This window comes from Podarcis vaucheri (genome assembly GCF_965113315.1).
Source record: "Podarcis vaucheri genome assembly, chromosome: W".
NCBI lineage: Eukaryota > Metazoa > Chordata > Lepidosauria > Squamata > Lacertidae > Podarcis > Podarcis vaucheri.
This window is the reverse complement of record NC_138757.1, coordinates 24,439,133-24,461,890: the sequence shown is the minus strand read 5'-3', so window position 1 is coordinate 24,461,890 and position 22,758 is coordinate 24,439,133. Positions and strand designations below refer to the sequence as shown.

Below are 22,758 nucleotides of genomic sequence, written 5' to 3'. Positions count from 1 at the left end.
TGCTTCAGGCTCCTATGCTGTATCAAGCACTGTATCAGGCTCTGCCTCTCCCTCTGCCCCTGGCTACATTTAAGCGTCAGGCTCAGTTTCAGACAGTGTCTCTGTTTCAGGATCCAGCACTCTATCAAGCACTATTTCAGACTCAGGCTGTGAATCTCGGCTGTGGTTCTAGGCTCCGTCTGCGGCTCTGTCTGTGGCTCTGGCTCTCTTTCAGGGTCTGGTTCTGAATGAAGATCTGGTTCTGACTCTGATTCAGGGTCTCATGATGGCTCTTCCTCTGCCTCTGACCCAGCTATGTTTCAGGGTCTGGCTCTCTTTCAGGCTCTGATTCTGAATTAGAGTTTTGTTCTGGCTTTGGCTGTGTCTCTGGCTCTGGCTCTGGCTCCAGCTCCAGCTCCGGCACTGTATCAAGTACTGTTGCAGACTCAGGCTGTGGCTCTAGGCTGTGGCTGCAGCTATGTTTTGCGCTCCGGCCCTGTATCAAGCCCTATTTCTGGCTCTGGCTCTGGCTCTGGCTTTCTTTCAGCTCTGGCTCTGAATGAGGCTCTGGCTCTGGCTCTGATTCATGGTTTCACTCTGACTCTGATTCAGGGTCTCGCTCTGGCTCTGGCACTCGATCAAGGACTGTTTCAGACTCAGGCTGTGGCTGTGGCTCTGCCTCTGTTTCAGGCTCAGGCTCTGTTTGAGGCTGTGTCTCTGTTTCAGGCTCCGGCACTGTATCAAGTACTGTTGCAGACTCAGGCTGTGGCTCGTGGCTGTGGCTGTTGCTCTGGTTTGGGCTGTGGCTCTTTTTCAGGCTCTGGTTCTGAATGAGGGCTTGGTTATGGCACTGATTCAGGGTCTCACTCCGTCTTTGGCTGTGTCTCTGTTGCACCTCAAACGGTGGTTTGTTGTTGTTGTTGTTATTTTCTTTCTGGGGTGGGGCGGGGATTATTTTAAGTTTAGCATAATTGTTTCTTGCTTTGTTTTTCTTTTACTATTTTTTTAGGTTATTGTATAGTTTGTATTTTGCTTTTTAAGGGGAAAGGGTCAGGGCTGCCTGGGAGGGGGCCTCAGCCAACAGAATGGCTGGGGCAGGTTCCCTACGGGTGGATGTATTGGAACACCCAATCTCTGTTATCGCGGTCGGGAGGAGCAGTTGCGCTAAGACCAGACCACGTCTTTACCGAAGAGCTGGTTCTGACTCTGATTCTGATTCTCTGATTCTGGCTCTCTATCAAGGGCTGTTTCAGACTCAGGCTGTGGCTGTGGCTGTTGCTCTGGTTCTGGCTCTTTCTCAGGCTGTGGTTCTGAATGAGGGCTTGGTTCTGGCACTGATTCAGGGTCTCGCTCTGGCTCTGGCACTCTATCAAGGACTGTTTCAGATTTAGGCTGTGGCTCTGGCTCTGGCTCAGTTTCCATTCTTACAATGGAATGTACACAAAACTAAGAGAGTTTGTGTACTGGTCCAGTAAACGCTTCCGCTGCGCCATCAGCAACGGTTCGCTTTGCAGAGCATTAATTAAGTCCAGTGCAGAGATTCTTGTTGCAGTACAAGCTTCAAAGTCTCAGCAGCAAAGAAATAACGACACAGGGAAGCCTGTCTTTCCAAAGACAGGTTTATTGCAGAAAGATAACAGAAACACCTCCGGAGCTTTCGGACATTTTTGCTTCACGCCCCACACCACGCAGAGAAAACTAACACTCTTTATATACTGAGCAACTTAACTACTTAACGAGCTTGACTACTTAAAGTTACATGACATTGCTAACTTGCCAGCGTCTTAGGTTTCACACCCTAACACCCCCTCTCGCTGGCAATACAAAGAACAAAATTACTTCAGACCCATTTCTTCTCAAAAGTTTTCATGCCGCTGAAACCTAAGCGGTTTTGTAAAACCATCAGCTTGATTTTCATGACTGGGACAGTAATTTAATTTAACAATTCCTGCTTTTACCGTTTGACAAACATTTTGAAAGCGGATATCCAAATGTTTTGTGCGACCTTTAAACTGCCCATTTTGTGCTAACTTAAGACACGGTTGATTATCACCCCATAGAGTGATTGGAATGATGGCCTTTTCATACATCTCTTGTGCCAAGCATTTGTAAAATTCTAGATCTCTACATAACTCAGATAAGGCACAGAACTCAGCTTCTGTTGACGACAAAGTAATCAGGTTCTGTTTCTTGGATCTCCACCCAATCAGAGAGTTACCAAATTTTATTACACAGCCATACACTGATTTTCTATCCTTTAAATTTGCCCAATCACTATCTGCCCAACAAGTAATCTGTGCTTGTCCTTCCGAAGATAATTCAAGGCAAAAATCTTTGGTGTATTGTAAATATCTTAACAGTCTTTGAATTCCTTTCCATGCATTTACACTAGGTTTCGAAGCTTCTCTGCTGAGTAAGTTAACAGCGTAAGCAATATCTGGTCTACTCCATTGCGAAAGATGAAGTAAGCTTCCCAGTGCTAACTGACAGATTTCAGCACGCTTGAATTCAGCACTATCCATGAACTCATTGTCTTTTACAAAACCCATTTCCATTGGTGTTCTAACACCTGCACACTCCGTCATGTTAAACTTTTTCAACATTTGCAATATCTTGCCTTTTTGATTCAGTAGAAAACTGCCATTTTTGGTCCTATCTATCTGAACACCAAGATAGACCTTCACATCACCAAGATTCTTAACTTTGAAGTGTTTATTTAACTCTTTGGCTAGTTTTTTTACTTGTTCTTGTGTCTTTGAAGTATAAATCAGGTCATCTACATAAACAAGCAAAGATTCTTGAGCATCTCCTGAACTTCTGAAATATAAGCAATTGTCAGCCTTGCTCCTGCTAAAACCAATGCCTACCAAAACGTCATTCAAACACTCATTCCAATTATGAGCAGATTGCTTGAGTCCATAAATAGATTTATGTAGTTTCCATACCTGATTTGATTTACCAACTTTCAATCCTGGCGGTAGCTCCATATAGAGCTCTTCAGCCAAGTCTGAATGAAGATAAGCTGTAGAGACATCAAATTGATTCACTTTGAACCCTTTCTGAGCAGCAACTGCTAATAGTGCCCGTAGGGTTTCACTCCTTGAAGTGGGTGCATAGACTTCGGAATAATGTAACCCCTTTCTTTGCGTAAAACCTCGAGCTACAAGCCTTGCTTTGTACTCTGGTTTCCCCATCGCTGTTGTCTTTATCCTGTACACCCACCTACAACTTACTGCCTTGGTACCTTCTGGCAGTTTGGTGATGGAAAACACACCCAGTTCTTTCATAGAATTCAACTCCTTTTGCATGGCCTCACGCCACCTACTGGCCTCCTCCTGGGGTAATTGCTCAACCTCCTCAAAACTTTCAGGTTCGCAATTTGCCAAACCAGCCCAAACACTAACAGCTTGGTACCTTTCAGGAGGTTTACCTTTGTTGATATGCATAGAACGCCTTAACAGTTCCTGCGATGTTCCTTCAGTTTCCCCCTCTGACGCAGAATCACTAGTCGTCACCTGTTTGTCACTAGTAGTTGAAGAACTTTCTGATTCTGACTTTACACGTCTCTCTTGCTGTACAGGTGAACTTTTAGAGCTAGAAGATTCTGACTTTACAGACTTGGGTGAACTAGACGATTTCTCACCCTCGTCCTCAGACTCAAATTCCTCAGTCTGTTCTGGAACTAACACCTGCCCTGGGGCCTGAGTTTCATTGTTACTGTTCACCACATCAAATAGCATGTCAGGATTTCCATGAATTTTATTCCAACCATCCTGTTCACAAAATTCCGCACTTCTGCTGATTGTGATTTTCGTTTGATTGCCTTCTACATTCACAAATCTCCAACCTTTTGTGTTTGCTTGATAACCACAGAAAAACATTTCTTTAGACCTAGGATTGCCTTTCCTACGTTGTGCCCTAGGCACCAGCACATAAGCACGACATCCAAAAACTCTTAGATGATCAATTTTTGGTTTTTCCCCAAATAGCATGAAGTAAGGAGTGTTGCCTACTGTGCTATTGTACACTCTGTTAAAAGTATAATTCGCATACAGTGCAGCCTCAGCCCAAAAACGCTGTGGAAGTCCAGAATCAAACAGCAAAGCAGCACTGGCTTCCTGTAATGTTCGAAATTTTCTTTCGGCAACTGCATTCTCCTGTGGTGAATAGGGATTGGTAAGTCTATGAACTATACCTTTCCTTTTTAACCACGTCTCCAGCGTGTGGTTCACATATTCCCCACCACGATCTGATTGTATTTTACGTACCCTGGTGTCAAATTTACATTCGACTTCTTCAATCCAATCCATCAGGATGGAAGCTGCTTGTGATTTTTCTTTCAGAAAGAAAACCCAACTAGCCCTTGAAAAGTCATCCACCAAAATTTGCATAAATCTCGCACCTCCAAGCGATTTGACTGGCATAGGGCCACACACGTCTGTGTGCACAAGTTCAAAGGGTTTCTTGCTTACTCTATCAGATCTAGGATAGTTACATGTTTTAACCTTAGCATGTTTACAAGCACAACAATCCAGAAAATTTGGACAGGGTTTAATGTTACACTCCTCAGCTAAATCTGGCATCTTGCTTACATTCTTAAAGCATATATGAGCTAACCTTCTGTGTAGTAGATGTGCACAACCTGTATGAGGAGCCTTATTTACACACTTAGCTTGCGCTTCACCTGTTGAACATCTACCTGCTGCTAACTGCTCTTCAACCAAAACAAAAAGCCCATCATCACAGGGAATTTTTGTCAGTATCTCAGCTCGCAGTCAGAGGTAACTGGCCTCACACTCCAGGCAACCGACTGAGATACTTGTTGACCTTCCCGTCTGCGTCTCCCGGCAGGCAAGGTCATAAATCGGCGATCCTCCTCAGACGTGAGGAGAACACACCCTCCTCCTTCTCCCTCCCTGCATTCCCCCAGGGAGGGGAAGAAAGACAGACAGGAGTCCTATTTACATGTCTTTATTCCTGTCATTTCAGCAGTACAGAGAAACGTGTCTGTACCCTTCAGACTCCAGCAGTAGAGTCACCACTCCGCCCCTGTACTTCCAGTACAGGTCAGATGACACTCTGAGCTAACATCCGGTGCTCAGTACAGAGAATGGACTGCCCCTTTTTCCCACCAGTACAGTTCCAGACAACAACATCCTGTTTTGCTTTCCAGCCACCTGCAACTGGCTTTTGCATTGCTGCTTTTTCCTGACAACCTCCCCCAAAAGCATCAATGGGCAAAACACAATCCAGAGAAGAAAACAAACAGTTGTTATACATATAACAGTCCCCTGTTGTTTCAGTTCCACCCTTGGAACTCCCCACCACTGGTTTCACCAGTGTACCTCTCTGGTTGTCTGGCTTCCAAGGAATGAGTGCTTCTGCATTACCTTGGCTAGCAGCTCTCTGTCGTGTCTTTGTCTCTGACTTAGACACAGCTTCAACCTGTTTTGAGTTGTTAACAATAGCAACACATGCAACAGCTAAGTTAGCAAACTCTTTTGAGTACCTCTTTGGTGGTACACCCTTTGTAACTCTCTCAGACCTGCGTATGAGGTGCTGATCCTCTCTGCTCACTGGTTCAACCTCTGGACTTTGTTGAGAACCAGTACCAATGGCAAACAGTGGTTCATCCTTCACCTGTGAAGGTCTATCCATTGTTTGAGATTTCCTCTCAATGACTGTTACAACTGAGCTCTCTGAGCTATCACTGTCATCATCAGTACCACTGTAATCTGTGAAATCAGTAAAATCACCATCATCATCATCTGAATTGTCCTCTGTGGGAAATGTGTTTACTATTACCCGCTCCTGTTCTGGAGCACTCTCTAGAAACTTTGTGAGAATCACCTGACCAGATTCAGACAAAATTACTCTGTAGAGACCCTTTTCATATCCCACAAAAATGCCTCTGGCATTCTTTACTCCACCTGGAGCATCTGTTCTCACATGAGACCCGAAAACCTTAAAATAGGCAACAGAAGGTTTTCTATGGAACAGCTTCTCAAAAGGAGAACTTCCCAACTCTTTTGAGACTTTTCTCAACCACACGTGAACATAGGACATTAACGACTCCGCCCAATATTCATGTGGCAAATGTGAACTCAGCAATTGCGCATTCAGCCCCTTTTGCAATTCTTTGTTCACCCTCACACAGACCCCCCTGTTCCACGCTTCCGCCGAAACAGCAACTTTGTGGTCTATTCCTTTCTCATCCAGGAACTTCTGAAACTTCTGTAACAGAAAAATTGGCTTCTCATCTGTGAAGAGACAGTCAATGTTAGCATCATGCACATTTTTAACCTTGTCACAAAACTCCTGAAACCTTTCTAAGGTTTCTTGTGTTTTCTCCATCATAAAAACCCAAGAATAATTAGTAAAACAATCCACACACACAAGGTAAAATCTTGCACCGCCTCTAGAAGGTTCTAGAGGACCAATCACATCAGCATACACCCGCTGAAATGCCCTGTCGACCTTCTTGGTCACCTTCCTGGTGTCCTTGGTCACACCTGCAAGAGAGATTATGTTAGAATCAGAAGAATTACTTTTCATGTAATCACTTTGATCAAAAGTCAACAAATACAGTCCATCTTTCTCTCTGGCAGTAAGATACAGTTCTCCATCTTTGAAGATCTTGCAGCTCTTATCATCATAGGACAGTTTCAGTCCTTTCTTTGCAATCTGCGACACACTCAGCAGATTGAACCTCAATTCTGGAACCAGGTACACATTGTTTATAGTCAAGTTCAGACTTTCAAGATACACAGTCCCAATTCCGGTCGCTTCCAACTCCTGACCGTTGGCCTGTTTCACAGCGAAGCTTTGCTTCTTAAACGTTGAAAACAGTTCTCTGTGTGGGCACATATGAACCGTGCAACCCGTGTCAATTATAAACGCGTTCCCAACATCTGGCGTGGTTCCTTTCGACATCAAAGCCTTTGCAGGTTTCACCTGGCACTTGGTACGGCTTTTGCCTGACGCCTCAGGCTTCGCAGAGCTGCTCTTAGCTCCTTTTGGCTGGCGTGGCTTCGTACAGTTTCGCTGTAGATGCCCAGCCTGTCCACAATTGTGACATCGGACAGTGCTCAATGCTACAGCATGCTCTCCAGTAGCAATAGCAGTGGGGAGATTTGAACTCTGTTCTTCCCTCCCCCTGTCCTTCACTTCCAGTACAGCAAGTCTGTCGTGTTCATTCAGAACGACGGCACACACCCTCTCCGCGGTGAGATCCTGTGCCGGTAGGGAACCAAGCTGACTGGCAACAACCTTGTAAGTTCGACTAAGGCTGTTGATCATCATGAAGCAAAACACTTCCTCCTGTAGACGGAAATTGCGTTCCACCATCTGTTGGTGCAGAAATTTCATTTCTGTCAGGTGCGCTTGGACATCACCATCAGGCGCAAGCCTCAGATTGGTCAACTTCTCAAAATACAGCAACGCTGAAGAACCAGCATCTCTCTGATGTGTTCTACGTAGCGTTTCCCAAATCTCTTGCCCATATTCTAAATGCTGAATATGCACCAATTGGTCATCTGAGACACACAGAATTATAGCAGTCCTGGCCTTTACATTCTGTGATTCCCAACCTCGGGTTGGTGCTGCAGGGATGGGATTCTCAATCACCCCAAAGAGCCTTTGATTCTGCAGCAGGGCCTTCATCTTTACAGACCAAGATGAATAATTGTCATTATTTAGGGGAGGCGGGTAAGGCAGGGCTCCCCCCTTCTTGGCATCCATCTTGAAGCCAAGCCTCTTTCTCACTTTCCAGCCTTGCTAAAATCCAATAGCCTTTGCTGGGTTGTTTTCTGCTTTCTCTGGCAGACAAACTGCAAGCTGTTTCTCAGTCCTTGCACAGCATCGAAGATAGCCAAAACAAACTTCCCAGGCTCTCTCTCAGAGCCATCTGCGCAGTCAGTAATTTTCCACGTCTCTGACGGGCGTCGCTTAGCAACTGTGCATACCAATCTCAGAACAGGAAAGCTTATCAACCACAAGAATTCCTGGAATGCAGGCTGAGCTTCCAAGCTGCAGGCCTCTTCTATCAGAGCTGTTGTTTTTCCCAAACGCAGCTCCCGTGAACCAGAAAATGAATCAATCTGCGTTCACACTTTTAGCCCGAAATTCAGCATACCTTGAAGTTCCGTTGCTTGGAAAAAAACCTCCTCTTTCCACCAGCCGTCTGTTCAGCTTCTGGCTGCACGCAGACGTTTGCCTTTCCCTTGGTGCAGAGGATGAACGATCCATCAACCTCTCATGCAGATTTACGATGAATCATAACCATCGGATCTGCCACCAGTTGTCAGTATCTCAGCTCGCAGCCAGAGGTAACTGGCCTCACACTCCAGGCAACCGACTGAGATACTTGTTGACCTTCCCGTCTGCGTCTCCCGGCAGGCAAGGTCATAAATCGGCGATCCTCCTCAGACGTGAGGAGAACACACCCTCCTCCTTCTCCCTCCCTGCATTCCCCCAGGGAGGGGAAGAAAGACAGACAGGAGTCCTATTTACATGTCTTTATTCCTGTCATTTCAGCAGTACAGAGAAACGTGTCTGTACCCTTCAGACTCCAGCAGTAGAGTCACCACTCCGCCCCTGTACTTCCAGTACAGGTCAGATGACACTCTGAGCTAACATCCGGTGCTCAGTACAGAGAATGGACTGCCCTTTTTCCCCACCAGTACAGTTCCAGACAAAAACATCCTGTTTTGCTTTCCAGCCACCTGCATGCAGGCTGCTAAGCAGAGTATAAACTTTAATATTTTCAGGAAAATTCACACCTAAAGATGACAGTCGGTTGAAATACTCAGTCATCTGTGACGTGTGTTCAGCCACACTATCCCCTGGCTTCAATTTCAACTCATACAAAGCACGTATAATGTTCACCTTCTCTCCGGGCGTGGCTCTATGGTGAATTTGCCTAAGAGCTTCCCAAATTTCAAATGCAGACCTTAAATTTTCCACATGAGGTAATTGGGAATCGTCTATCGATACCATCAACATGTTGGAATTCTGCCTGGGTCAGAGGAATGTGCCACAGCGTAGGCACCGGCAGATATTCCTGTCGACCTCCCCGCGTCTCCACTCGGCTGATAAGCAGGCGAGGTCCCGGCGATTCATCTCAGATGTGTGAGAGGAACACACCGTTCTTCGTCTCTCCCCTTTGGTGTCCCCCAGGAGGGGAAAGAAGCAGACAGAAAACTATTTACATCTTTTATTTCTGTCTCTCATATCAGTACAGAGAAACACGTCTGCACTCGACAACAGCAAGAAGAAACTCCACCCATGTACTTCCAGTACGGGTCATATGACACACACACTGAGCTAACATCCGGTGCTCAGTACAGAATGGACTGCCCCTTTGTTTCCATGGCAACAGTCACAAACATCCTGTCTGGCTTTCCAGCCACAAGCAGCTGACTGAGCTGCAGGAGCCTTTGCTTGCTGCAGCATTGGTGCTTTATGGTAACATACTCCCCCTAAAGTATCAATGCGTGCTGCGAGCAAAGCGTCATCCAGAGAAGAAAACAAACAGTTGTTATACTTATAACATTCCCCTGTTGTTTCAGTTCCACCCTTGGAACTACCCGCCACTGGTTTAACCAATGTACCTCTCTGGTTGTGTGACTTAGCATTACCTTGGTTAACAACTCTCTGTTGTTCCTTTGTCTCTGACTCAGACACAGCTTCAATCTGTCCTTGGTCGTTTACAACAGCAACATATGCAAGGTTAGCAAACTCCTTTGAATACCTCTCGGGTGGTATACCCTTCGTTGCTCTCTCAGACCTACGTAAGAGTTGCTTCTCTTCTCTGCTTTCTGGTTCAGCCTCTGAACTCTCTGGAGAACCAGTACTAAGCTTAATCAGTGGTTTATCTTCCTCTTCTGAGGGTCTAGTAATTATTTGAGATTTCCTCTCAATGACTGTGACAACTGAGCTGTCTGAGCTATCAGTGTCATCATCATCAGTACCACTGAACTCAATAAGATCAAACTCATCATCATCATCATCAGAATCATCTGTGGAAAATGTGGGAACAATCACTCTCTCCCGTTCAGGAGCACTCTCTAGAAACTTTGTGAGAATCACCTGACCAGATTCAGACAAAATTACTCTGTAGAGACCTTTTTCATAACCTACAAAGATGCCTCTGGCATTCTTTACCCCACTTGGAGCTTCTGTTCTCACATGAGACCCGAAAACCTTAAAATAGGCAACAGAAGGTTTTCTATTAAACAGCTTCTCAAAAGGAGAACATCCCAACTCTGTTGAGACTTTCCTCAACCACACATGAAGATAGGACGCTAAAGATTCGGCCCAATAATCATGTGGCAAATGAGAACTCAGCAATTGCGCATGCATCCCCTTTTGCAATTCTTTGTTCACCCTAACACAGACACATTTCTTCCATGCTTCTTCGGAAGTAGCAAGTTTGTGTCTTATCCCTTTTCCATCCAGGAACCTCTGGAAATCCTGTAAAAGAAAAACTGGCTTGTCATCTGTGAAAAGACAATCAATGTTAGCATCATGCATACTTTTAACCTTGTTACAAAACTCTTGAAACTTTTCTAAAGTTTCCTGCGGTTTCTTCATCATATAAACCCAAGAATAATTAGTGTAACAATCAACACACACAAGGTAATATTTTGCACCGCCTCTAGATGGTTCTAAAGGACCAATCACATCAGCATACACCCGCTGAAAAGCTCTGTGGACCTTCTTGGCCACCGTCTTGGTGTTCACACTGGTCACACCTGCAAGAGAAATATCGTTAGAATCAGAAGTATTACATTTCATGTAATCACTTTGATTAAAAGTCAACAAATATAGTCCATCTTTCTCTTTGGCAGTAAGAAACAGTTCTCCATCTTTGTAGATCTTGCAGCTTTTAGCATCATAGTACAGTTTTAGTCCCTTCTTTGCAATCTGCGAAGCACTCAGCAAACTAAATTTCAGTTCTGGAACCAGGTAAACATCGCTTATAGTCAAGTTTAGACTCTCAAGATACACAGTTCCAATTCCGGTAGCTTCCAGTTCTTGACCGTTGGCTTGTTTCACAGTGAAGCTTTGCTTCTTCAACGTCGAAAACAGTTCTCTGTGTGGGCATAGATGCTTCGTGGCGCCGGTATCGATTATGAATGCGTTCCCAACATCTGGCGTGGTTCCTTTCGCCATCATAGCCTTTGCAGGTTTCACCTGGCACTTGGTACGGCTTTTGCTTGACGCCTCAGGCTTCGTAGAACTGTTCTTGGCTCCTTTTGACTGTCGCGGCTTCTTACAGTTTCGCTGTAGATGCCCAGTCTGTCCACAATTATAGCATCAGACGGCACTCAATGCTATGGCATGCTCTCCAGTAGATTCAGCAGTGGGAAGATTTGAACTCTGTTCTTGCCTCCCTCTGTCTTTCACTTCCAGTGCAGCAAGTCTGTCGTGTTCATTCAGGACCACAGCAGACACTCTTTCCGCGGTTAGCTGCTGAGCAGGTAGCGAACCAAGCTGACTGGCAACAACCTTGTAAGTGCAGTTCAGGCTGTTTATCATCATGAAGCAAAACACTTCCTCCTGTAGACGGAAATTGTGTTCCACCATCTGTTGACGCAGGAACTTCATCTCTGTCAGGTGCGCTTGAACATCTCCATCAGGCGCTAATCTCAGATTGGTCAACTTCTCAAAATACAGCAACGCTGAAGAACCAGCATCTCTCTGATGCGTTGTACGCAGCGCGTTCCAAACCTCTTGCGCAAATTCCAAATGCTGTATATGCACAAGCTGCTCATCTGAGACACACAGAATTATAGCAGTCCTAGCCTTCACATTCTGTGACTCCCAAGCACGCGTTGGTGCTGCTGGGATGGGATTCTCAATCACCCCAAACAGTCTCTGATTCTGCAGCAGGGCCTTCATCTTTACAGACCAAGATGAATAATTGTCATTGGTCAGGAGGGGTGGAGAAGGCAAGCCTCCCCCCTTCTTGGCATCCATTTTGAGTCCTTGCATTGACTCTAAAACACAAGCCTCTAAAATCCAATAGCTGGCTTGTTTACTCTCTTGACACCTGGCAACTCTGACACTGGCTGCGTTGGAAAGTCCCTTCCAGCAGTTCGTGAGGACCTAGTCATAACATACTTTGTTTTCGCCTCTCTGAAGCATAGTCTGACTGTCCAGCCCTCTCGAGTAACTTTCCATTTCTCCTCTCTGAGGCACAGCCTTCACAAGGACGTTGCTTAGCAACAGCGCATTCCTTTCCTCGGACAGGAAACCACAAAAATGCCTGGTATGCAGGCCTCTTCTAAGTTGGAGCTGCTTTCCCACACTCGCTCTCCGTGAAGCAGGGAATGAATCATTCTGCATTCACACTTCTAAGCCCTTAAAAGTCTCGTACCTTGAGCATCGGCTTGGCTGTCAGCTTCTTCTGGTCAGCTTCTGGCTGCAGAGAATCAGCCTCTCAAATCAGGCTTCCATGGAGCAGAGGAGGACAATTCACCAGCCTCTCATCCAGATGTTCGATGGACAGCAACCATCCTCTGCTACCACTGTTGGAATTCTGCCTGGGTCAGAGGAATGTGCCACAGCGTAGGCACCGGCAGATATTCCTGTCGACCTCCCCGCGTCTCCACTCGGCTGATAAGCAGGCGAGGTCCCGGCGATTCATCTCAGATGTGTGAGAGGAACACACCGTTCTTCGTCTCTCCCCTTTGGTGTCCCCCAGGAGGGGAAAGAAGCAGACAGAAAACTATTTACATCTTTTATTTCTGTCTCTCATATCAGTACAGAGAAACACGTCTGCACTCGACAACAGCAAGAAGAAACTCCACTCATGTACTTCCAGTACGGGTCATATGACACACACACTGAGCTAACATCCGGTGCTCAGTACAGAATGGACTGCCCCTTTGTTTCCATAGCAACAGTCACAAACATCCTGTCTGGCTTTCCAGCCACAAGCAGCTGACTGAGCTGCAGGAGCCTTTGCTTGCTGCAGCATTGGTGCTTTATGGTAACACAACATGCATCTAGCTTTAGTGTCCATTTTATCATGTTCCCTGTTCTGAGCATGTGCAGCAGCCTGTTGCTCTGCTGTGGCATCTGCTGCAACAGCCACAAACGGCTTTCGCCTCTGGACATAGTCAGCCCACACTTCTTTGGCTTCCAACCAGACTTGAGCCCTCTTAGACCACTGCACGTAATTAGCAGAGTTCAACTTTGTAAAGGGAACCTGGAAATTTTCCACTGCCATTCTTGGGGTCTGCTGCTACTCCCTCTGTGTGCCCTTTCTTCTCTTTCCCCTTGGGATTTGTTTTACTCACTTTTCAGACGCCTCCAGCCTCCTCTGAAGCCTTTTAAACTTTTTTTTCTCCGTCTCTTCACTAGCAACCTACCACCGTCCTCTGTTTTTATTAACAAAACACAAACACAACGGGAGGTCAAGCTAGCCTTTTGCAGCTAATGAAGCTGTAAATCTTCACTTACGCAGCTCTCTCAATTTTCTGCAGCCTCTCAGTTCCTTTAAGAGGTGGATTTACGACCAAGCCGGTCTTCTCTCATCCGAAAGCTGCTTTCACTTTCTCTGCACACAATACAGCTGTAGAAACGTAGAAGGAGCCATAACCTAAGAGAGTTTGTGTACTGGTCCAGTAAACACTTCCGCTGCGCCATCAGCAACGGCTCGCTTTGCAGAGCATTAATTAAGTCCAGTGCAGAGATTCTTGTTGCAGTACAAGCTTCAAAGTCTCAGCAGCAAAGAAATAACGACACAGGGAAGCCTGTCTTTCCAAAGACAGGTTTATTGCAGAAAGATAACAGAAACACCTCCGGAGCTTTCGGACATTTTTGCTTCACGCCCCACACCACACAGAGAAAACAAACACTCTTTATATACTGAGCAACTTAACAACTTAACGAGCTTGACTACTTAAAGTTACATGACATTGCTAACTTGCCAGCGTCTTAGGTTTCACACCCTAACAAAAACAATAATCCTTTCTATATAAATTTCCCAATACATTCTGAAAGCATAATAAATCCTTAATTGTTGTCCACCTCCTTTTAGTTCCTTTATCACTCGAATGCTAGCACGGAATCAAAACTATTATTGTATTTTTGAACATATCTTGTATAACCATCCCATTTTTCTGCAAATTTTTGCTTTGAGATTCCTCTGAGTTTGCTAGTCAATTGAGCCGTCTCCATCAATTCCTGTAATTTGATTTGCCAATCTGTTATTTTTGGAGCCTCGTGATCTTTCCATCCCTTGGCCACAAGTATACGAGCTGCTGTGGTTGCATACAAGAATACCTCTCTTAGATTTTTTGGGATCTCTTTATCTAAAATACTTCATAGAAATGCCTCCGGTTTTTTCGTAAAAGTTATCCCCATCATCTTTTTTAATTCATCGTATATTCGCCCCCCCCCCCGCAAAAAAAATCTTAATCTTTTCACACGTCCACCACATGTGGCTCATGTCAACGTTATTTCCTCCGCATCTCCAACAAGCATTCGCCAATTTTTTATACAATCTTGATCATCTGGAAGGAGTGAGGTACCACCTATGAGCCATTTTCATCATGTTCTCTCTTATATTATAGCTGGATGTAAATTTCAAATTTACATTCCATCAGTTTTCCCCATCTTTTAGCATAATTGGACGGCCCACATCTTGGGCCCACTTTATCATTGAAGCCTTAACCTCCTCATCCATTACTTTGTAGTCTAAAAGAAGTCTATACATTTTTGCGATTATTTTGGTTTTACTATTCAGTAGTTCTCTTTCAAATCTTGAAGGCTCCTTTTCAAAACCTATCTCCTTATCCTGTCTGAACACTTCATTCACCTGGAAGTAATCTAGCCAACTAGAAAAGTGATATTTTATTTTCTCATAACTTATCAATATTAGTTCACCCTCCTCCCTGTTACGATATTAAAGCAATGCAGCCGCGAGCTGCTGGTAGCTTGAAAACAAAACATAATGGGAATGTTGGGACTGTTCCGTGGGAAACAGAGGGACAGTCAATTCATAGTGCAGAGGGCACAGGAATTAGCTCAGAGTGTAATATGAGCTGGACAGGAAGTGTTTGTTCTCTCTCGACTGCAGGAGTATGAAGAGAGCAGTCATGTTTTCTGTAATGCTGCAAAGACAGAAATAAAGGCATGTAAATACGTTTCTGTCTATCTCTTTCCCCTGTCCGGGGGGGGGGCAGGAAAGGGGGGGTGTTCTTCTCACGCTGAGAAGGATCACCTATTGCGACCTCTGCCTGGATCTTGCCGGGAAAGCAGACAGGGAGGTCAACAGGAGACCAAGCCGGGTGCCTGGGAGAGTTGCCAGTTTCTCCTGATAAAGGCTTGATTTCCGACATCTGGTAGCATGTAGCCGATGGTTTTGATCCATGAAAGCAACAAGAGAGGTTGATGGATCGTACTTCATCCTCTGCAAGGAGATAAGGAAGATATGGTAGCGTGCGGATGGAAGCTACAAGTACGGCTGAGCACCGGAGGAGGTGTTTTTGCTGAGCAACGGATTCCCTCAAAGTATGGTGATTTTTTGGCTGTGAGAGTGAACGCGAATTGAAGCATTCTTCGGTTCACTGAGTGTCTGCTTTTGGATGAAAACAGCACTGAGAGAGAGCCACATTCTTCGCATTCCTGAGTCTTGATAAGCCAGTTGCTAAGCAACGAAACGTCAGTAAAGTGGAAAGTTACTAGCCAACGGAAAAGGGGCTGGGACTGTGAAAGGCTGGAAAAACACTGGCAAAAATTCCAGCGTTTGTTTTGTCTGCTATCTCACTGCTCTTGGAGGGACTTTCAAAACAGCCTGCGTTTAGCTGCAAAGTGCAACGCAGTGAACAGCCAATAGACTCTTGGAATTTTACAGGCTTGAGAGTGAGAGCTGAGGCTTGGATTCAAAATGGATACCAAGAAGGGGGGAGGCTTACCTTACCCACCTCCACTGACTAATGACAATTATTCCTGATGGTCTGTAAAGATGAAAGCCCTGCTTCAGAATCAGAGGATTTTTGGGGTGATTGATAACCCCATCCCTGCTGCACCAACGCCAGGTTGGAATTCACAGAATGTGAGAGCCAGGACGGCTGCAATAGATGTCAAAGACAGGGGGAGAGAAGCTCGGAGTTCAAGCACCCCCTCTGCTATTGCAAGTGAAGAACAGGCTGTTGCTTTGAACGTTGTCTGTTGTTTCAATTGTGGACAGACTGGGCACCTTCAGCGGAATTGTAAGAAGCCACGTCAACAGAAAGGAGCTAAGGGGAGCTCTGCAAAGCCTGAGGCGTCAGGCAAAAGTCGTACCAAGTCCCAGGTGAAACCTGCAAAAGCATTGCTGTGAACAAAAGCCGCATTTTCAACAGAGAACACTTTTGTTCTTGACACGGGATGCACGCCACACATGACGTCGCACAGAGATCTGTTTTCAACGTTTAAGAAGCAAAGCTTCACTGTGAAACAGGCCAATGGCCAGGAGCTGAAAGCGACCGGGTTTGGAACTGTGTATCTTGAGAGTCTGAACTTGACTATTAACAATGTGTATTTGGTTCCTGATTTAAAGTTCAATCTGCTGAGTGTTTCGCAGATCACAAAGAAAGGACTGACTTTGTCCTATGATAGAGAAAGCTGCAAAATCTTCAAAGATGGAGAGCTGTATCTTTCTGCCAGAGAGAAAGATGGACTGTATTTGTTGACTTTTGATCAAAGTGATTGCATAAATTGTAATGCATCTGAATCTAACATGATTTCTCTTGCAGGTATGACGAAGGACGTCAAGAAGGCGACCGAGGTTGACAGGGCATTTCAGCGAGTGTATGCTGATGTGATTGGTCCTCTAGCACCATCTAGAGGCAATGCAAGATATTATCTTGTGTGTGTGGATTATTTCTCTCATTATGTGTGGGTATATATATTGCAGAAACCACAAGAAGCCTTAGAAATGTTTAAAGAGTTTTGTGACAAGGTTAAAAATGTTCATGATGCTAACATTGATTGTCTTTTCACAGATGAAAAGCCAGTTTTTCTTTTACAGGATTTTCAGGATTTCCTGGATAAGAAAGGGATAAGGCACAAGACAGCTCTTTCAGCAGATGCATGGAGCAAAAGTGTCTGTGTGCAAGTGAACAAAGAATTGCAAAGTGGCATGAAGGCGCAATTCCTGAGTTCACATTTGCCACATGAGTATTGGGCGGAGTCATTAATGTGTTTTTGTTACAGTTGGATGAGAAACGTTTCAAAAGATTTAGGAAGTTCTCCTTTTGAAAAGCTATTCCACAGAAAACCTTCTGTTGCCCATTTTAAGGTTTTTGGGTCTCATGTAAAGACTGAAGCTCCAGGTGGAGTGAAGAATCCTAGAGGAATTTTTGTGGGTTATGAAAAGGGTCTCTACAGAGTAATTTTGTCTGAATCTGGTCAGGTGATTCTCACGAAATTTCTAGAGAGTGCTCCTGAACGGAGAGAGTAATTGCTCCCACATTTCCCACAGAGGACAATTCAGATGATGATGGTGATTTTACTGATTACAGTGGTACTGAGAGTAACAGTGATAGCGCGGAGAGCTCAGTTGACACAGTCATTGAGAGGAAGTCTCACACAATGGCTAGACCTTCACAGGTGAAGGATGAACCACTGTTTACTATTGGAACTGGTTCTCCAAAGAGTCCTGAGACTGAACCAGTGAGCAGAGATGATCAGCACCTCATACGCAGGTCTGAGAGAGTTATAAAGGGTGTACCACCCAAGAGGTATTCAAAAGAGTTTGCTAACTCAGCTGTTGCATGTGTTACTATTGTTAACAACTCAAGACAGGTTGAAGCTGTGTCTAAGTCAGAGACAAAGACACAACAGAGCATTGCTAAGCGTAACACTACATTCCCTAGCCAAGGAAATGCAGATGCACTCATTCCTTGGAAGCCAGACAACCAGAGAGGTACACTGGGGAAACCAGTGGTGGGTAGTTCCAAGGGTGGAACTGAAACAACAGCGGAGTGTTATATGTGGGGGAGGAAGGGAAAGGAGAATGTTAGCCGCTTTGAGACTCCTGAAGGGGAGTGAAAGGCGGGATATCAAATCCAAACTCTTCTTCTTCTTCTTCTTGTTTTCTTCTCTGGATCACGCTTTGCTTGCAGCGCACATTGATTCATATGGGGGAGTATGTTACGATATTGAAGCAATGCAGCCGCGAGCTGCTGGTAGCTTGAAAACAAAACATAATGGGAATGTTGGGAATGTTCCGTGGGAAACAGAGGGACAGTCAATTCACAGTGCAGAGGGCACCGGAATTAGCTCAGAGTGTAATATGAGCCGGACAGGAAGTGTTTGTTCTCTCTTGACTGCAGGAGTATGAAGAGAGCAGTCATGTTTTCTGTAATGCTGCAAAGACAGAAATAAAGGCATGTAAATACGTTTCTGTCTATCTCTTTCCCCTGCCCGGGGGGGGGGCAGGAAAGAGTGGGGGTGTTCTTCTCACGCTGAGAAGGATCACCTATCACGACCTCTGCCTGGATCTTGCCGGGAAAGCAGACAGGGAGGTCAACAGGAGACCAAGCCGGGTGCCTGGGAGAGTTGCCAGTTTCTCCTGATAAAGGCTTGATTCCTCACACTCCCCCCCCCCTAATATTGTGTTATACGTTATCCAGTTCTCTTTGATGTTGTTGCTTTTTTTAGCAGCGATTGCTTCTAGTGGAGAGTTGCATCTTGGGGTTTTCTGTTCCAAATATCTTTTGTATTTTCCCCATACCTTATGTATAGCATTTCTTATTATATGATTTGAAAAACTCCTATGTGTCTTTATTTTCCCATAATTAAGATAGCCATGCCACCCAAAACGGGTGTCATGACCTTCTAGATCTAAAATATCCCAATTTATACGCAAGGGCCTCAGGAAGTGACTGAGATAGACCAATTTTTAAAAGCAAATGGACTACCAAAATTATCTCAGGAAAAAAGAACAATCTTGAATTATAAAATAACACCACAGGAAATCGAGGGTGCCATTCAGAATATGCAACTAGGCAAATCTCCAGGCCCAGATGGACTTACCTCCAAGTATTATAAGACATTAAAAGACTATTTGATACAGCCACTAACGGAGGTTTGTAACCAGATTATGGAAGGGAGGAGGGCACCGGACACGTGGAAAGAAGCTTTCATCAGATTGATACCTAAATTGGAAACTGAAAAGACCCAACTTAAGAACTACCGTCCCATCTCACTCCTAAATGTGGACTACAAAATCTTTGCAGATATTTTGGCAAGTAGACTTTAAAAAGTGCTAAATGAAGTAATTCATAAAGACCAGGCAGGCTTTCTCCCAAGTAGACATTTGTTTGACAATACTAGGAACATTATTGACATTCTGGAACTTTTGCAAACTAACATGAATACTAGAGCAGTGCTAATTTTCATTGATGTGGAGAAGGCCTTTGACAACATCTCTTGGAAGTTTATGAAGAAAAATTTGGAAGGGATGGGAGTGGGACGGGGATTTGAAAATGGTATAGAAGCAATCTATTCAGAGCAAAAAGCTAAATTGCTAGTGAACAATGTGGTGACAGAAGAGTTTAAAATTGGAAAAGGGACACGACAGGGGTGCCCTCTCTCTCCCCTTTTATTTATCTCAGTCCTGGAGGTGCTTTTGAATTTGATCAGGAACGACCAGCTGGTAGAAGGAATACAGGTCGGAGCGAAACAATATAAACTGAAAGCCTTTGCAGATGATCTGGTTTTAACACTACAGGAGCCAGAATCTAGTACAAAAAGAGCTTTAGAACTAATTCATGAGTTTGGTCGGGTGGCGGGATTTAAGTTTAATAAACAAAAAACCAAGGTTTTGGTAAAAAATTTGACACCTTCAGAAATAGATGGGTTTCAGAAGGAAACAGAGTTAAATGTGGTTAAAAAAGTGAAATACCTGGGGGTCAATTTGTCTGCTAAAAATTTGAACTTATTTAAAGATAATTATGAAAAATGTTGGTCAGAAATCAAAAAGGATTTAGAAACTTGGTCAAGATTAAAACTTTCCTTGTTGGGAAGAATCGCAGCTGTAAAGATGAATGTATTGCCAAAGATGCTGTTTTTGTTTCAAACCCTACAGATCGTGGACAGAGTGGAATGTTTTGGAAAGTGGCAGAAAGATATTTCAAGGTTTGTCTGGCAGGGCAAAAAGCCCAGGATAAAATTTAAAATATTAACTGATGCGAAAGAAAGAGGGGGATTTGCCCTGCCGGACTTAAGGTTATACTATGAAGCTGCAGCCTTCTGCTGGATGAAAGATTGGTTTTTATTAGAAAACACTGATGTCCTAGACCTGGAAGGGTTTAATAATGCTTTTGGATGGCATGCATATTTGTGGTACGACAAGGTAAAGGTTCACAAATTGTTTAAAAACCATATTGTCAGAAAAGCTTTATTTACTGTCTGGACTAAATACAAGGACTTGTTAGAAAACAAGACCCCGAGGTGGCTATCACCAATAGAGGCAAAGGCCCGAAAAAGACTTAATATGGAGGTTGGTTGGGCAAAATACTGTGAGATAATAGAAAAAATTGGAGACAATTGGAGATTGCAGAGTTTAGAAAATTTAAAAAATAAGGCTTAGATCCTCAAAGCCAAAGTGAGAGCATTTGGGTCAAAATTAAGGGAGAGAAGAATAACAGAGACCTCATTGTGGGAGTTTACTATAGATCCCCAAGCCAAACGGAGGACATAGATGATGCCTTCCTGGAACAGATGGCCAAGCATGCAAAAGGAAGGGAGATAGTAGTAATGGGGGACTTCAATTACCCGGATATTTGTTGGACGTCAAACTCAGCCAAGAGCATAAGGTCAAACAGATTCCTCACTGGCCTTGCAGACAACTTCATTGTCCAGAAAGTGGGAGAAGCAACAAGAGGAACAGCCATTTTAGATCTGGTCCTAACCAATGTTGATGACCTGGTTAGTGGGGTAGAAGTGGAAGGATCATTAGGCGCGAGTGATCATGCTCTTCTGAAGTTTACTATACAGCGGAAAGGAGCAGCCAAGCATACTAGGACTCAATTTCTTGACTTTAAGAAAGCCGACTTCATAAAACTTAGGGAAGTGCTGGGTGAGATCCCATGGACAACAATACTAAAAGGAAAGGGAGTTCATGATGGCTGGGAGTTTGTTAAGAGGGAGATACTAAAAGCACAACGTCAGGCAATACCAATGAGACGGAAACATGGAAGGTGCCTAAAGAAGCCAGGGTGGCTATCTAAAGAACTTTTAACTGAATTAAGATTAAAAAAGGATGTGTACAAAAAATGGAAAAGGGGGGAAACCACCAAAGAGGAATTCAAACAAATAGCCAGCACGTGTAGACACAAAGTCAGAAAAGCTAAAGCACAGAATGAACTCAGGCTTGCTAGAGAGGTTAGAAGCAACAAAAAAGGCTTTTATGGGTATGTTCGTAGCAAAAGGAAGAACAAAGAAACAATGGGGTCACTCAGAGGAGAAGATGGTGAAATGCAAACAGGGGACACAGAAAGGGCTGAACTACTCAATGCCTTCTTTGCCTCAGTCTTCTCCGATAAAGAAAACAATGCCCGATCTGAAGAATTTGGAGCAAATGATTCAGCAAAGGAAACACAGCCCAGAATAACTAAGGAGATAGTACAAGAATATTTGGCTAGTTTAGATGTATTCAAGTCTCCAGGGCCAGATGAACTGCATCCAAGAGTATTAAAAGAACTGGCAGATGTGATCTCAGAACCACTGGCAGTCATCTTTGAGAATTCCTGGAGAACAGGCGAAGTCCCGGCAGACTGGAGGAGGGCAAATGTTGTCCCTATTTTCAAAAAGGGGAAAAGAGAGGACCCAAATAATTACCGCCCAGTCAGTCTGACATCAATAGCAGGGAAGATTCTGGAGCAGATCATTAAGCAAACAGTCTGTGAGCACCTAGAAAGGAATGCTGTGATCACCAATAGTCAGCATGGATTTCTGAAAAATAAGTCATGTCAGACTAACCTGATCTCGTTTTTTGACAGAATTACAAGCCTGGTAGATGAAGGGAACGCAGTGGATGTAGCCTACCTTGATTTCAGCAAGGCATTTGACAAGGTGCCCCATGATATTCTTGTAAAGAAGCTGGTAAAATGCGGTCTTGACTATGCTACCACTCAGTGGATTTGTAACTGGCTGACTGACCGAACCCAAAGGGTGCTCATCAATGGTTAGAATCATAGAATCATAGAATCATAGAGTTGGAAGAGACCACAAGGGCCATCGAGTCCAACCCCCTGCCAAGCAGGAAACACCATCAGAGCACTCCTGACATATGGTTGTCAAGCCTCTGCTTAAAGACCTCCAAAGTAGGAGACTCCACCACACTCCTTGGCAGCAAATTCCACTGTCGAACAGCTCTCACTGTCAGGAAGTTCTTCCTAATGTTTAGGTGGAATCTTCTTTCTTGTAGTTTGGATCCATTGCTCCGTGTCCGCTTCTCCGGAGCAGCAGAAAACAACCTTTCTCCCTCCTCCATGTGACATCCTTTTATATATTTGAACATGGCTATCATATCACCCCTTAACCTCCTCTTCTCCAGGCTAAACATGCCCAGCTCCCTTAGCCGTTCCTCATAAGGCATCGTTTCCAGGCCTTTGACCATTTTGGTTGCCCTCCTCTGGACACGTTCCAGTTTGTCAGTGTCCTTCTTGAATTGTGGTGCCCAGAACTGGACACAGTACTCCAGGTGTGGTCTGACCAGAGCAGAATACAGTGGCACTATTACTTCCCTTGATCTAGATGCTATACTCCTATTGA

General features: G+C 44.5%; 1 long non-coding RNA gene across 1 annotated transcript in view; it reads right to left on the bottom strand.

Moving 5' to 3' along the window:
• The window catches only part of LOC309523381, a 1,418,752-nt gene that overhangs the window by 777,654 nt on the left and 618,340 nt on the right, over positions 1–22,758 (bottom strand). The window contains exon 2 of the long non-coding RNA XR_014215334.1: positions 8,974–9,766. This is a non-coding gene — a long non-coding RNA (uncharacterized lncRNA). The remainder of the gene's footprint in view (positions 1–8,973; positions 9,767–22,758) is intronic.